The sequence below is a fragment of the Euphorbia lathyris genome, chromosome 3 (genome assembly GCF_963576675.1).
Source record: "Euphorbia lathyris chromosome 3, ddEupLath1.1, whole genome shotgun sequence".
Classification (NCBI taxonomy): domain Eukaryota; kingdom Viridiplantae; phylum Streptophyta; class Magnoliopsida; order Malpighiales; family Euphorbiaceae; genus Euphorbia; species Euphorbia lathyris.
In genome coordinates this window covers 108863640-108871157 of record NC_088912.1, presented here as the reverse complement: position 1 = coordinate 108871157, position 7518 = coordinate 108863640, and the positions used below count along the sequence as shown (strand labels likewise).

At 36.5% G+C, this 7518-nt stretch overlaps 1 long non-coding RNA gene across 1 annotated transcript; it reads left to right on the top strand.

Moving 5' to 3' along the window:
- The first annotated feature begins 303 nt into the window (after positions 1–303).
- LOC136221594 (uncharacterized) lies at positions 304–2858 on the top strand. The gene is made up of 3 exons (XR_010685209.1): positions 304–419; positions 707–800; positions 2095–2858. It is a non-coding gene; the product is annotated as an uncharacterized lncRNA (long non-coding RNA).
- Positions 2859–7518: the final 4660 nt, after the last annotated feature.

The window sequence follows — 7518 nt, the reverse complement described above, 5'->3', positions numbered from 1 at the left end:
GACCTCCGACCTAAGCATCATTCCCTATCTTCTTTGCTCTCCGATTTCTAACCTAAGCCCCATTTCCTCTCTTCTCTGCTCTCCGATTTCTAACCTAAGCCCCATTCCCTCTCTTCTCTGCTCTCCGGCCTGTGACCTAAACCGCATCTCATCTCTTCTCTCCGACCTATTCCATCTGATTTACCTCCGACCTGATCTATATCCTTTCTATATGACCTCCTTCTGAAGTTGACTTTCTAATCGAGCATCTTGGAGCAGGTAGAACATTTTTTTTGTTATTGCTGGAGTTTCTTGGTAAATATGTTTCTCCAATTAAATCCTACTACTTCTCTGATTAACTCTCTTTTTTCAATTCGTTTTTCAGTCTTACCTTTGTGCATAAGGAGAGCAAAAAGTGGAAATAGCAAAAAAAAATTATGGTATGTTAATGTCATACTTCACAACTGCTTTTGCTTTCTTTTTTCTCTATAGCAAGGGTATCTCTTACATAAAAACCTACTTTATGATATATACAAATTGGGATGCATATGTGGTTATTTAAGCTTCACATGAACATTTGCTGGTGGTTAATTCTGATTTTGTTCTTTATGGTGGTTAAAAAACATATCACCATTGTTATATAAGCATTGTTGAGCTTTGTATTGACTAAACAGAGTTAATGTTACATGTTTGTTTGGTAAATTTGTAGCTTTGTATTCATTTACAGGTTTGTACCTGAAACTAAAAGGCTGAAGTTCGAGGAGGTTGAAATTCAAAGTTAGATCAAGAACCTGAATTGCTTGGACAGAAGATGAGCACAGGTAAACTTCAGATTGCCAGTTTTATCTGTATTTGGTTGATATGGATGCAAAAGTTCTACAGATCTTTATTATACTGATGATTGCTTACTGCTCCATTGCTTTATTCACTAGTGTGCCAAGTATTAATTGTATCTTAATATGTGGAATCTTGTGTGAAGATGCATTGCTGATTTAAGATGCCATGCTAGTTATGCTTGTTGAGCAATTTCATTTCTGCCTGAAGTTTTCCAGTATATGATTTCTCTAGGCTTAGGCAATGCTTTGAAATAGGGTGTATGTTTGGTAATCTCGGGGTAAAGGAAATAGATCCTTTATGACCTTGCCCACATCCAATAAAAAACTATCCACTAGAATAGAAGATGTAAGTAACTCAACACGGAATCTTTCTATCGCATGAGTCTGTATAGGAATAAGAATCCAATTTTTCTTACCTTCCCTTGTCAGCAAAGTAAAGCCACTTAGCATAGTCCCCCCTGAGAATGCATGACTTTGTAAAAGCATTTTGCTAATTCATACGTATATATAATTGCTTTTGTATGTTTGTTGCCTAAAATCCACTTAATCGATTAATTACATTCTAGTTTAAAATGTATCTATTAGTTTCTGATATGAAGGGAGAAATGTATATCATACAGGGATGGAAAAATGAATGGAAAAGAGCCAGATGATTGAGGAATTCCTTATTAATTATTAGCCTTTCTTTTGGTATTATTGGTTGTTTTAAACCGAGTCAGGGCAGTTATATGTATAGGGCATAAACTGGTGAATCCAATGATTGAGAATAGCACAAGGATTAGTGGGTACTTTGAGCATTGTTAATTTTATATTATTTCTGTCCAAAATGGGAGTATTGTTTAAAGGGCCAAAGTGGGCTTTATGCTTTTTATCGGATTGCCAATTATAAAAAAATGACAATTTATTGTAAACCCAAAGTTCTTGCACAACTCTACTATGCACAAAGCCATTAGAACTTTAAACAATGTAACTCAATCTCGCTTCCCAAGAATTGGGTAAATTACATGGCATCATATAATTATATAGCATACCCATGATAATTATAGGCATGTTAACATGCCCTTCATGTTGATATTGGGGAATACTGATTTCTCCCAATTTATTTGCTTACAAGTTAAAACAAATGCCTGTAGTGATGAAAATATATAAAAGTAGATTCAAATTTTTGAAAATGTCCAATTTTGAGTGGTGAAAATAAATTCAAGTGTGAAGTGGACCTAGTGGTGAACTTGTTTCTTGTTTTCTGCTGTAACTACGATTTTGAGTTGTATTTTTTCAGGTATAATACACATTATGGTTTTAGTGGACAATGGAAAGCATCCATGAGTCTATGATAAGGTCTGAAACTGAAACAACAAAGCAGCATGAGCATGAATTAGGGAGCAGTTCAAATTCAAAGGTAGGGAAAGGGAACAGATTGTGGAAGAAAGTGAAGTACCAGCTAGTTGAGTATCATTCTTTGCCTGTTTATTTGAGGGACCACCTTCTTGAGTTGCTTTGTTTCAGTATTTAAAAAAATGCAGTCTGTTGATTATGAGATAAGGGATAGAGAAATAATAGGCATGGATGTTCACAGAGTAGTAACACCACCCCAAAAATCAAGCATTGGCAAGTTCACTAGTAAACACAAGGAAACATTCTTCCCTGACTACCCTCTTCGTCAATTCAAAGGCCAGACATCCCGGAGGAAATGAATTATTGAACTTCAGTGTGTGTTTCCTATTCTTCGATGGGCTTCTAATTATACATTCAGCTTCCTCAAATCCGACATCCTTTATGGTCTTACCATTGCTAGCTTAGCCATTCCACATGGTATTAGTTATGCTAAGCTTGCTAGTCTACCTCCTATATAGTCGGTTTATGTAAGTATATTCATTCATTCTTTTACTTTTTTGGCATGGATTTGATTTTGATTTTGAACAACATATAAATAAATAAACGTGTATGTGTGTGTGTGTGCATATTCAAGCTTTGTTCCTCTTGTTTATGCTATTCTTGGACCTGTTTCAATTGCTTCTCTTATAATAGGATCCATGCTGAGACAACAAGTTTACCCAGCCAAGGATCCTGTCTTGTTTCTTAAGCTTGCTTTTTCTTCTACTTTTTTTGCTGGTTTATTTCAAGCTTCCTTGGGATTCTTCAGGTCTATCTTCTTACTTTCTTTTCCCTTTTTAGTGACCGATTGGTAATTAATTAATTAATAAAGAATGGATGGATGTTTCAGGCTTGGATTTACTCAACAAATGGGTTTGGTTCCTGTTTTGACCTCTACCATCCATGAGGTATCTATTCTTTTTTCCATCATTACCATTTCATAATTACTTCCCAATTTATGGTGTCCACTGCCCAATGGGAGAGGTTGCTGAAATGACTATCTATATACAATCTTCAATTTCTTCATGAGTAATAATTAATTAATTAACATTATAATATGACAATTAATATTCTTTTTTCTATGCAGTGGTCATGGCAAACTATACTAATGGAGTGTTGCTTTCTTTTATTGCTTTTAGTAGCAAGACAAGTTGTATGTTCTTTCTTCCCTCTCCATACTCTTTTATATGCATATTACTAATCATAATATATATGTTCCATCATTCATAATAATAATAATAATAATAATAAGAATAAGGCAAAGATATGAATCTCTTCAATAAATTGTCTATATTCACCAACTTTGGTCACGTGTTCATCAATCAGATCATCTATTTTACAACTTTACTCATCATTCTATTCTAATATGATTCATTATTCCTTCAAATTAGCTTCTTTTCTAAAATAAATAAATATATTTTGGGGATCTCTCATTCGCATGAACTTGGTTAAAGTGATCTATTATTGTCTCCTTGAACTTTCTTAAATTGGCCTATTACCTTTGACCTTGCTTAAAGTTATATATTGACTCCGTGAACTTACTTTAAATTGGCCTATTAGCCTTTGACCTTGCTTACGAGTTATTATTTTTCAATTTTTGGCTCAACTGTCATTGGTTCAGTGTGTTGTTTTCTTACAATTCAGTTTTTATCGGTTATATTGGTTTAACTATTATCAGTCAGTTTTGCTGCTCAATTAGTTTAATCCACTTATGAGTTATGACTGTTATAACTGCTCCTCTTATTTCTGATTTTTTTGTTTTCTTTTGATCTTTTTTCATATAATTTCTTGTCTGCAGATTCAGGGAGAACTCACTCGTAAGTGGGTCTTTGGAGTTTGTTGACCTGATTCTGTTCAGTTTTGGGTTTCGATCAGATTCAGTACTAAAATTATAGGAGTTTGTTAATTCCTCTGTTCAAGGTAAAGGGTTTCCTCTGCAAATTTACTATCTTTAAGCATGTATTGTAATTGACTTTACGCCATGTTGTCCTCAAAGCGCTGTGAATTTCAAAACTAGTCTTTCCTTTGCTCTTTATTTTCTATTCTGAGTGCATGCCAACTTTATCCATTTTGTTGTTGTTAGCTTGTGTATTTAGCTTGTGTAGTTGTTCAGGAATTGGTTAGCTAGTTTTGTAGTTCAGGAATCGATTAGTTGGTTCTCTATTCTGCCTTGATTAACTTAGCTGATTGTTGCTGGCTTATATTTGTTGTTAGCTATTTCCTTAAGGTGGTCTGCTTTCTTTAACTTTCATGTTTTGTTTTGTCAATTCAATTGCTTCTTTCTTGCTCAAGCTCTTGTTAACTATGCTATGCATTTAGCGCTTGTTGTTCGTATTGTGTTTCTTTAGATTTGAACTCCCTATTTACAAGGGGGGTTGTTTTTGTAAATCATGTTGTGTCATAACTTGACAACCCTCGTGTTCTATTCAATTATCTTTGCTGTGATTGGATGCATATAGGTTGATTGTATATTCAACTCTAGCAATGGAAGTGCAACTGCTTGTTCTGTTTTGTAGCAAACAATAAATTAACAAATTTCTGCCTCATTGCCTCTTGCATTTGTGCTATTTAATTTTCAAACTAAATGCTTGATACCAACGCTTTATTTGAGATGCAACATGCCTATGATTTCGATTTTGGTTCTGTTTATTGTAGGAAACTTACCCAAGTTGAAATTGAACACAGTATTGAGGAAATTGTCGAGTCCATTGATTAATGAAGAGCATTCTACCAGGCTAGATTGCTTAATAGGGCCAAAGAAATTTTTGGACTGGTTCAGCTGCTTCCGAGTATTATCATGACTGATATCCTAAAAATTCAAGATCATTGTCATCTTCAAGTTTTGTTGGTCCATCTAATTTAGGTGCTAGTATTGTAATTATTAAGAACAACACTTAAGGCTTGTCTCTTAATAGCTTCAATATTTATATATTTTGACTTTAACTTATTTAGGTTAATGTATTACATTATGATATTTATGTATTTTGCCTTAACCTTCAAATATTATTTATAAATGTATATTTCTAGTTTCTTGAATTATTAGTTAAATGTTTAATTTTATTGTAAAGTAATTATAATTATAAAAATATATAAAAATTTGGCTGCTGCATTAAAGAGCAAATATATCATGCCATTACCGATGACTTTTTCGTCGAATTCGTCAGTAAACAGCCCCAATACATATCTTTTGTCCGGCAGTTAGCAACTACACGTAGTTGCAAAATTCGGTCGCTAAAGGTTGTGACTGCATTTTGCAACCGAAACGTAGTTGCAATACTTGCGACCCATTCAGGAAAAACCAGGTTGGTATATTTACCAACACGCTACTTAGCGACCGAACCAATTCGGTTGCTAAATGACACTTTTCGGTCGCTAAACGTCTTTAGCAACCGAATTAGTGACCAAAATTTCGGTTGCTAACTCACTGATTTCTTGTAGTGTATGATCTTCTTACCATTACTGCTAAAATATGAAAAATATGTCAATATTTTGTTATTATTCAGTGTATATTTCAAAACATTGGTATTAGTTAGTGTTTGTATTTTTCAATGGACATTTCAAATCAACATTGATATTCGTGAACTTTAATAAGAAAAAGACTAAATTTCTAGATTAATATCAATGTATATAGTTACCGGCTAAACAAGTTACCGATTAAGTGACCGTTCACCACCCAAGAGTCTTTTCGACTGAACGCGCCTGTTGCCAACCAATTCGGACATGTGGCATTCATCTGAGCGCTATCATAATGACGGGTAGACAACAGGCTGTTTCAGTCTTTTTCCTACTTAAGGAGATTGACCACATTACGGACCCTTGTTCGACTTGCTTTCCTTTTCACATCTCTTTTTCACTGTTCCCCACATGTTATGTGATCTTTATCATTGGGAAACCCTATTTAGTTTTGAGCACGGGATGAGAACTCGAGGATCTGGAAAACAAGTTAAAGTTGAAGGCACCAAGAAAGACAAGGGAAAGAGCAAAATGGTGGGCACCAACACAGTTGCATTTGTTCCCGACGAGAAATTAGTCAAGAAGCTCTCCCAGTTCAAGGATGCCGCCACTTAGAAATATTATGATGATCTTGCTCAGCTCGAGTTTGGCCCGCTACGCACTGTGTGTTGGGATACATTAAAAAAACTCAAGCTTGCCGAACGTGTGCGAACACCCATGGAGGCAGGGCACTTCGGGTGTTTCTTCGAGATGAAAGAACCTGCTTATAAAGAACTCACCTTGGAGTTTCTTGCGACTTTCAAGCATCATCCCGAAATCACCAACTCGGATGAAGAAGGAAAGTTTAGTTTTCGGCACATGAACCACCCTCAGCGACCATCCTTGAACATATTCAACAATCTCCTTGGTGCGGCGGATGACGACGACTTGGAGTTGGAAGGTTACAAAGGGGCGTTCACAGAAGCCCCTGATGAGTTCAATCCTTCGAATTTCTGGCATTCCATCTCGGGCCAGCCACGTTATGACGGAAGTGCATCCAAGGCATCGGGTATAGAGGATTACGCTCTCAGGTATCTGCACAAACTGGTTTCAGGCACCATATTCGCCCGTGAAAATCAAGCCACTATACCTCATGCCGACCTTACCGCCCTGTGGAGTATGGTGCAAGGAAAAAGGATGAATATGGGTTTCTGGTTCAGAGAGTATATTAATGCATTTGGCAAGAAGAACTCATCGGTCATTTGCTGTGGTAGTATTGTGACCCGTATAGCTGAATCAATTGGGGTGTTCAAACCTGAGGATAGGAATCGGCTCACGGTGGTTAACCACCCGGACCAGATAGACTTGAGAAGCCTTCAGAGTATGTTGTTTGCACGATTGGTCAATGGGAAATGGGTCTGGATGCCGGACTTTGTGGAAGCCAAAAGTAGATAGTGAAAGAATGAACCCACTGTGTCAGTATCCTCCGTGTTACTTAACTCCGACAAATCACAACTAGAGGTACTCTCGGACGAACTCGAGTACTCAGAAGAAGACCAGCTAAATGAGGGTTGAGAGGGGGAAGTCAAATTAAAGAGTTCAATGGTAGACCCAGAAGAAGAACTCATAAAAAACCCAGAAACAGGACGAGAAGTTTCACTTACATGGAAAATCGGAAGTTTTGAAGCTTCTTGACGCCGGAAAAACTCTGAAAAAACGCGAGCAGGAAAATAGCAAATGAAGCGGAAAGAGAAAAAGAGAGGTTGAAGAAGGTATCGCCACTTACCTCGAGCAGTGCGTCGAGGACACCTGTCGCGCAGTGAATGGCCTGGAATAGAAGGTTAATTAATGCAACTCATCATGACGGCGTGCCAGGAAGTGCAAAAGCCCTAAAGGA